General features: G+C 47.6%; 1 protein-coding gene across 1 annotated transcript in view; it reads left to right on the top strand.

Moving 5' to 3' along the window:
* LOC125444007 (MAGUK p55 subfamily member 2-like) overlaps positions 1 to 9,567 on the top strand; it is a 51,305-nt gene that overhangs the window by 19,013 nt on the left and 22,725 nt on the right. The gene's annotated exons all lie outside the window — the stretch shown is intronic.

Genomic DNA, 9,567 nt, shown 5'->3' on the forward strand with positions numbered 1-9,567 from the left:
GGCTCCTCAAATCAATACAAGCTTCTGTTAATTCTGCTGCTGGTTTGAATTAATTAAAGCTCATAATCCTAAAGATATATGCTTCCCCCCCCCCACCCCACCCCGCCCCAACTTGCTTAGCCAAAGTCACAATGTTGGATCTGTTTTCTAAACACATTCAGGTTTCTTGTATTGTTAAAGGCTTCCGCAGCCGGAATCGACTGGCTGTTGTGGGTTTTTCGAGCTGTGTCCTTGATCTGGTAGTTTTTGCCCACGTCTATGGCTGGCACCTGCAGAGTCAAGCCATAGTGATGCATTAAAATTTCTTTGAGTATGAACTGCCTCATAAAAACCTTTTCTAGATGCATCTGTCATTAGAAGAAGAAGAGGAGTTTGGATTTATATCCCCCTTTTTTCCTGTAAGGAGACTCAAAGGGGCTTACAATCTCCTTTCCCTCCCCCCCCCCCCCACAAACACCCTGTGAGGTGGGTGGGGCTGAGAGAGCTTCAAAGAGCTGTGACTGGCCCAAAGTCACCAGCCGGAATGTGTTGGAATGCACGAGCTAGTTCTGGTTGTGTCTGGAGTGCACAAACTAGTTCACCAGATAAGCCTCCACAGCTCAAGTGTCAGAGCGGGGAATCAAACCCGGTTCTCCAGATTAGAGTGCACCTGCTCTTAACTAGTATACCACGCTGGCTCTGGTGTACAAATAGCTTCCTGATTGCATTTGATACCCAAAGAGGGGCAACTACCTTTGGGAAGAGGTATGAAAGAGGGGAAGAATCTGCAACCCCATCAGGGCTGGATTGCAGAACTCAGTTGGTGGAGAGAAGGGATCGTCAGCAGAACGGGGTTTTTTTGGGGACAAGTGACGTTAAAATCCAGAGTCAGCACCTTGGACAGTTCCCTGCATGAGCTAAAGACTTGCAACAGAATGATCAGCATGAATGTTGGATGGAGTGCCAGCGTTGTTCCCCCTACTGAACAAATTGGGGGTTGACCACCTGTTCTAGTATTTAGTTAAGGAGAAGTATCTCTGTATGTGTCTAAGGGCCAAACTAAATGTTATGTTTGCCATGTGGTTGCCACCGGGACTTGCAGCTGGTGTCTCTGTGGAACTCTATTTTTAAGCTTCTCAGGAGCCTGATTCTAGTCAGGACGTTTGCATCCCAAATCTTATACTTATGTGAAAAGACAGTGAATTCTAATATTTCTAAAAAGACTTGTGGATCTATAAAGCCTGACAGAAGAAGTTTGGGTTTTATACCCTGCCTTTCCTGTAAGGAGACTCAATGTGGCTTACAAACCCCTTTCCTCTCCCCACAACAGACACCTTGTGAGTAGGTGGTGCTGAGAGAGTCTGGAGAGAACTGTGTGTAGTCTGAGATTACCCAGCAGGAGTGAGGTAACAAATCTGATCAATTAGATAAAACTCTGCTGCTTGTATGGAGAAGTGGAGACCCAAACCCGGAACTAGAAACCAGCTGCATTACTGCCTATAATTTCTTGAAGAAATATGCCTCTCTTCCGCAGTTCTTTAAATTGCTGATCCTGCAACCATTTGTTTCTGACATTTCCACCCGTTCTTCCCATTTTTAAAAACGATCTTCATGGTGACTTATGTCATACCACACACATCCAGGTGCATGGAATCCTGGTATCTGCTCATGTCTTTTTATGCCTGACATGCCCCTTTTAGGCTGAGGTAGATATGTGCTTGATTGTGACTGACTGGTTTTTCTCAGAGATTGATGGGATTGGAAAGATCCCATCTTCTGTTTTGTTTCTGTGCCAAAGGCTGCCTGAGCTGTGTGAAAATACAGACCCCCAGTGGTGTGTGTTAGATTGGTTAAGCTCTTCCTGGAAAGCAATCGATAATGCAGTCTTCACCTCAGCAGACCCAGGCCATGAAATCCTCTTATGTTCCTGTCAGTCGTCTTCGTCTCCACCCCATGTTTTAAGACCGGATGAGATACGTTTGGTCCAACCCAGACTATTTGATCTTCAGGCCATACAAGAGGAGCTCCAGGGAAAGGATATACGTGGGTCTCTACATTTCGTACTGTGGAGCCACAATGAGCTGGTGACTGAAGAAAATTCAGCCAGACTATTTGAGGGCCTAACTAGATGTTAAGTCAGGGGTATCAAACATGCAGTCCAGGGGCCAAATCTGGTCCCTTGAGGGGGCTTACCGGGCCTGTGAGCAGTGGTGGGATCCAAAAATTTCAGTAACAGGTTCTCATGGTGGTGGGATTTAAACTGTGACGTAGCACCAGTGGGGCTGGGCGGGGCATTCCTGGGCGGGGCTTTGGCAAGGACGCAGCTGCTGCGCTGGTCCTTGGGTGGGAAACGAATGCACGCAGGCGCAGGCTGTCACGCACGCCGGTGCACCTCCTGCTAGACTGCTTCAAATTCTGCACGCTACTGCTGAGAGGAGGGGCATAACTAAGGCAAAAATGACGTGGCAAAATCACCAATTAGTAAACCCCTCTCGACACACACAAATAATTAGTAACCTACTCTCGGGAACCTGTGAGAACCTGCTGGATCCCACCTCTGCCTGTGAGCCAGCTGAGAAAGGGGCGGGTTGCCCCAGCTGGCTTGGGGGCCTGATAAGTACTCTCAAGGCAGCCTCCCCACCCTGCTGCGGGCTCGCCAGTCCAAGCACCCCCTCAGGGCTTTTCAGTAACAAGCCAAGGCAGCCCCCCCCCCCCAGGACACGGCCTGACCAGGCCACATTTATGTCACATCCAGTCCTCATAGCACATGAATTTGACCCCCCACCCTGGTGTTAAGTTTTGCTCTGCTAAGTCTCTGGCTTGGATCATGGACACATTCTAGAATGAGGTCGTGGTCTCAGGCATAACACAGGTGAGGCAGGGCCTGTTGGTCTCAAACCGAGGAGGAGCCACCACCTTGCTGCCAGCTGCTCTCGCTGCCTCTGATACACTAAAGCAGTCACTCCCCTTGTTTCCCCCCCCGCCCTAAACCCCTGATTCCCCAAGCTCCACCCCACATCCCCAGGAATTTCCTACCCAGAGTTGACAACTTTAGTGAGACCCAACCCAACATCATCACATTTCTTTTAGTCTTCCTGTGGACATAACATGCTTTGAGACTACAAACATCCTAGTCTTTTCTTCCTGAAAAGCCCCAACAGGATCTTCCAGTCCTACAGAGTGCATGGCCAGAATTAGAAAAGGCGGGCTGTTCCTGGAAGCCGCCCGTCTGGGTTTCCCAAGAAGTGTGCTGTGAAACGCAGCTGTTCATCAGAAAATGCCTCATCTCCAATTACAGCCTATTGTAGTGTGGTTTGCTGAGGTTAAGATGGGTTCACTAGAGGAAATTAGAGTAGCTGGGAAAAAAACGAAAGCAGAGTTTCAAGGTTGCACGTTTGAGACCGAATTTGTGATGCCGCTACAGACTTCCACCATACCTGCTTCATCAGGGACTTAGTTCCCCAGTAGTTTGTAAACACAGTAGTTTGTAAACACAAGTTAACAGAGCTGGGAGGTGGAATGACATTCCTTTGCACCAATGGAAACTTTATTCTGCATCTGACCCTATTTTTCTGACGTAGCAACCTCTCAGGGATTTAGTTCCTTCGTATCCCCTACTGCCAGATTCTTTCAACTGGTGACTTAGAATCGTAGAATCATAGAGTTGGAAGAGACCCCAAGGGCCATCAAGTCCAACCCCCTGCAATGCAGGAACACACAATCAAAGCACTCCTGACAGATGGCCATCCAGCCTCTGATTAAAAACCTCCAAAGAAGAAAATTCTACTACACTCCGAGGTAGTGCACTCCACTGTTGAAAAGCCCTTATTGTCAGGAAGTTCTTCCTGATGTTTAGGTGGAATCTCTTTTCCTTCACTTTGAACCCATTACTCCTGGTCTTTTTCTCTGGAGCAGCAGAAAACAAGCTTGCTCCCTCACCAACATGACATCCCTTCATATATCTAAACATGGCTAAAATGTCGCCTCTTCACCTTCTCTTCACCAAACTAAACATCCCCAGCTCCCTAAGTCTTTCCTCGTAGGGCATGGATTCCAGACTCTTTACCATTTTGGTTGCCCTCCTCTGGACCCATTCCAGCTTGTCAATATCCTTCTTGAATTGCGGTGCCCAGAACTGTGCCACATAAACAGGACACTAAAACACTGGGTCATGCCTCACCCATTCCTGCCTTTGTTTCCCATTTTTGTTTTGTTCTGCGAGACTGCCTGTTTGACCTACCCTTTGGTGTGTTGACTAAGACTTCTGAATGACAGGTGGGCAGGGAAGGTTTTGGCCTTCTGATCCACAGGGTACTTTTTCGTTTTGGTAATAGGAGTCTCAGATGAGTGTTCAAATAGAAAAGAGGCGAGGTTAATTTGGCCACTGATCTTCCAGGTCTCTTTCATGAAGAATTACAATTTGAGGAAGAGATTAAGCGTGAAGCCAGGCAGAAATTACCGTCTGCGCCGTCGTTCCTTCCGATGACTTTGTCATCATCTACCGCTATAGAGATCAAAATGGAAGGGGTCTGTTTCCTGTTGCTCGGCCCAGGAAAGACAACTTAATTTTGTTCGGTAATCAACCACTGGAAAAGGTCTCTCTCTTGTATCCCGAGATCCTTTGGCTGGGGATGTCGGGGACTGAGTCTAGGTCCGTCTGCATGCAGAGCACGATCTGTACCACTGAGCCGTGCTTTCTCCGTAGCGCTAAGAAGTAATAAATCACTACATGCGGCTAAGTGGAAGGGCTTTAAGGTCAGGAGGCTTGGGCCTTGCTGGATCTTCTCACTTTAAAAATAGAGCACTTCTGTCAGGCTCTGATTGGGTCCAGGATAAATGGTGTTGCTTAGGGATTGTTCTTCTTTGAGATTTTTTTTTTAAAAAAATGTTTCCTAGGAGTTCTGCAAAATGATGCCATCCCAGGAAGTACTCAAATATGAAGTATATTGAAACACTAGCCAGAGGTGGGACCCAGCAGGTTCTCACAGATTCCAGAGAGTAGGTTACTAATTATTTGTGTGTGCCGAGAGGGGGTTACTAATTGGTGATTTTGCCACGTGATTTTTGCCTTAGTTACGCCCCTCGTCTCAGCAGTAGCGCGCAGAACTTGAAGCAGTCTAGCAGGAGGTGCACCGGCGTGCGTGGCAGCCTGCGCCTGCGTGCATTCGTTTCCCGCCCAAGGACTGGCGCAGCGGCTGCATCCTTGCCACAGCCTTGCCCAGGAATGTTCCGCCCCCGTCGTGCCCCACCCATCCCCATTGGCGCTACGCCACTGTTTGAATCCCACCACCATGGGAACCTGTTACTGAAATTTTTGGATCCCACCACTACACTAGAAGCACAAAGAAGAGCAAAAGACAACCCAAATCACGATACAATGGCTATCAAAGGAACACGTGCTGCTGGTGAATAGATACTCGCATTAAATAATGTGTCATCTCTGTTACATAAAAGCGCAAGAACAATACAAGATTAAATGTAAGCATCTGCATGTGGACAAATCATCAGTTTTTTTTAAATAGATTCCTTTGTATATATTGCAACACGGTCTCCAGAAAAACTTTCCTTCCCAATAAATTGAAGAGGTCCTTGTCTGGACTGAGATAGAGTTTTAATAAGAGCGGTTAGCATCACCCCTCAAAGGGTGCCATCCAGTGGTGGGATTCAAATAATTTAAGGGGCTTATGGGAATTGTCGTCCATGAACATCCGGAGCGCCATAGGTTGGCCACCCCTGGCATAAAACATTGCCCCATGAGAATCAGTGAGACTTAGTGTGGTGTAGTGCTTCAGGTGTCAGAGTAGGATCTGGGAAATGCGGGTTCAAATCCCCACTCTGCCATGGAAGCGTGTGACCTTTCTGCCTTGACCTTGGATGAATACCAGAAGTGAATGAATGAATGGAAACCTTGAATGGCTTTCAGATACCAACAATAATACGTACTTTTTTAAAAAATAGAAATTTGTAAAAAAAACAACAACCCATATAACTAAATAGGGATCTGTATTTTTTAAAATTCTCTGAAATGATGACTTAAGAAGAAGAAGAAGAAGAGTTTGGATTTATATTCCCCCTTTCTCTCCTGTAGGAGACTCAAAGGGGCTTACAATCTCCTTTCCCTTTTCCCCTCACAACAAACACCCTGTGAGGTGAGTGGGGCTGAGAGAGCTCCGTAGAGCTGTGACTAGCCCAAGGTCACCCAGCTGGCGTGTGTGGGAGTGTACAAGCTAATCTGAATTCCCCAGATAAGCCTCCACAAGTGGCAGAGCTGGGAATCAAACCCGGTTCCTCCAGATCAGAGTGCACCTGCTCTTAGCCACTGCTCTTAGCCACTATGCCACTGCTTGAATAAAATGTTTCAAAAATTACATTAAGAGTGCCATGCAATTACAATGCAGAGGAACCTTCCAGTCAACTCTAAGACTTCTCTTGAGCCATTGTCCAGAAGGAAGAGGGTTTTCTGTTGGTCTGTGAGAACGCTGTTTGTCAATCAACAGAGGTGCCAGGAACTTCCTCCTAGCTGTGTTATATAAAGGACAACGGTACCTTTGAACGGACCGAAGGTAGTGGGTTATTTCAATTGATTGTTCACAGTCAGTTACAGAATACCAGAGGTGTGAGGTGAAGGCAGGCAATGACCAACCACCTCTGAAGATCTCTGGCCTTGGAAATCCAACAGGGTCACCAAGCTGTGACTTGCTGGCAAAAAGTGTTTGTGTGTGTGTAGAGAGAGAGAGAGAGAGAGAGAGAGAGAGAGAGAGAGAGAGAGAGAGGCAATGCTCAGCAAGAGGCATGAATCGCTGAAAACAACAGGGCATTATGTCTGCTGAGTTGAGCATGCGAACGTTTGCCGAGGTGGTCGGTTGTGGGTCAGTATTGATGTGGGTTCACAGTCGGGCCTGGCAATGCTAGAAGCCTGCCAGTCAGGAGAGAGAGGGCGCAAAGAAGCATGCCGGATTGTGTAATGAGGTAGCAACAGCTCCCCTCTCCCCCACCCTCCATCCAGCTCCTATCAGGAGGAGGAGGGGAAAGGAGGATGACATCAGCTGGGATGGAGGGGAGAGGGGCTTGTTTTCATTTGGATATAATCCTGCTCTGCTAGTGCCAGCAAAGAGGATTATTTCACACTAGTAAGCATTAAAAAGGGATGGTTGCTGAAGACAGGCTAGGGAAAGGCCTGGGGAAGGGAACGTGTGTGTATTGGAAGGTTGCTTAGGAGGAATTGTTGCCCGAGAAATTCTGGGGCAATCGGGAAAGCCGTTTTTCCCTTTAAGGGTCAAGCTTCATGTTGTGTGCAATTGTACGTCTCTGCCGCTTATCACAGTTGGCCTTTTCTAAAAAGCAGAAAAACAACACGGGGGGGGGGGGGGCTAACCCTCTTTCTGCTCCCAGACTCCTCCTGCCTCTCTTTCTGTGGGTCCAAATATATAGTTATTCACGTATGAACACATGCAAACCCCTGAAGAGAGGGAAGCTGAGGAAAGTGTGGGTTCAAGTTAACCCCCAGGCTCAGACTTCTGTGCAATTTTGCTAGATTTATTTATTTAGATATGGTGTCACACCAATCTTTAAGAAAGGGTCTAGGGGGGACCCAGGAAATTACAGGCCAGTCTTTCTCACAATACTAGAACCAGGGGGCATTCATTGAAAATGCTGGGGGGAAGAATTAGGACTAATAAAAGGAAACACTTCTTCACGCAACGTGTGATTGGTGTTTGGAATATGCTGCCACAGGAGGTGGTGATGGCCACTAACCTGGATAGCTTTAAAAAGGACTTGGACAGATTTATGGAGGAGAAACCGATCTATGGCTACCAATCTTGATCTTTCTTGATCTCAGATTGCAAATGCCTTAGCAGACCAGGTGCTCAGGAACAGCAGCAGCAGAAGGCCATTGCTTTTACATCCTGCACGTGAGCTCCCAAAGGCACCTGGTGGGCCACTGCGAGTAGCAGAATGCTGGACTAGATGGACTCTGGTCTGATCCAGCTGGCATGTTCTTATGTTCTTATGTTCTTATGATAAACTGCTTTTATTCCCAAGAGGGATGCCAAGGCCAGTCTCTCCTCTTCTGCTCTATCCTCACAACAACCATCCTATTAGGTGGGTGAGGGAGGGAATGGTCCAAGGTAGAGTTGTCAGGTCCATTCTGGCAACCAATGAGAGCTCTTGGGAGGCGGATATCGGGGATGGTAATCTGCCTCCCTGTATGATGACATCACCCCAGTAGTGATGCAGAAGCGCCAACATTGCACTGAGGGGACGCTCTAGCACTTGTCCCAAAAAAACCCTCTATGGTTTCCATAGACTTAAAAAGAGAATGATAGAGCATCCTCCCCACAGTACAGTGCTGGCACTTCCACATTGGGCCGGAAATGATGTCATCATACAGGGACATGGATCACTCCCTCCCTTTGGCCAACCTGCTTCCGCCCACTGAGTGTTGGCAGGCAGAGGCAGGGAGCAACAGAAAATTACCTGCTATTAGTGGGCACCTGGGAATCCTAAAGGTCACAACAAGTGCCCTTGACCAAATGGTGATTTAAACCTCAGTCTATGAAGCCGTGGTGCTAGGTGTAGGGTTTCTAGGCCCAGAAGATGGGAAGGCAGCCTTTGGCAGTGGAAGTAGTAGAAGTGTGCATTTTGCAAAGCCAAACTGGAAAAAAAACCTGAAAACATATCAGTTTTTTTAATCCTGAAAAAAATGGTCAGGATTTAAGAGAGCTGAAAAGTAGATCCAGCGGTGGGATCCAAAAATTTCAGTAACAGGTTCCCATGGTGGTGGGATTCAAACTGTGGCATAGCACCAATGGGGCTGGGTGGGGCACGACGGGGGCGTGGCCGGGCATTCTGGGGGCGGGGCATTCCTGGGCAGGGCTGTGGCAAGGATGCAGCCGCTGTGCCGGTCCTTGGGCGCAGGCTGCCACGCACACCGGCTAGACTGCTTCAAGTTCTGCACCCTACTGCTGAGAGGAGAGGCTTAACTAAGGCAAAAATCACATGGCAAAATCACCAATTAGTAACCCCCTCTTGGCACACACAAATAATTAGTAACCTACTCTCGGGAACCTGTGAGAACCTGCTAGATCCCACCTCTGAGTAGATCCCAAATAATGCTGGAATATTTCTGCCATTATTAGGGCTGCTTCAGCCCCGGCACCATTTTTAAAAATGTGCTCGGAGGCAGCAAGAAGCACAGAGGCCGATCCCAGTATTTGGTTCTGCACTGATACCTGCTGTTTCCGAACTCCATGTCAGTCTTGGTAGCAGCTGGAATTTTTGGAGTTTGGGTTAATAGACCCAACAAAATTGGAATATCCAGAGCAAGCTCCCTTCCGCTGCCCATACCAGTATGGGATTTGGCTTTTTTTCCCCTCAAACATATTCGGGGATCAAACCCCCCAAAACAGGAAAAAAGGGTTACACTCCTAAATTGTACAACCTCACTTCTGGGGAAATCTTGGAAGCGACATCATGCTTCTCTAGCAATCCTGGGAAATTCTGTGGTAAAACCTTAGAGTTTTAATGATTCCTTAAGTGGACTGTCATCATTTTTGGGTTTTCCCGGAAGTGATATCACACCGGTGG

This window comes from Sphaerodactylus townsendi, linkage group LG15 (assembly GCF_021028975.2).
Source record: "Sphaerodactylus townsendi isolate TG3544 linkage group LG15, MPM_Stown_v2.3, whole genome shotgun sequence".
Lineage (NCBI taxonomy): Eukaryota > Metazoa > Chordata > Lepidosauria > Squamata > Sphaerodactylidae > Sphaerodactylus > Sphaerodactylus townsendi.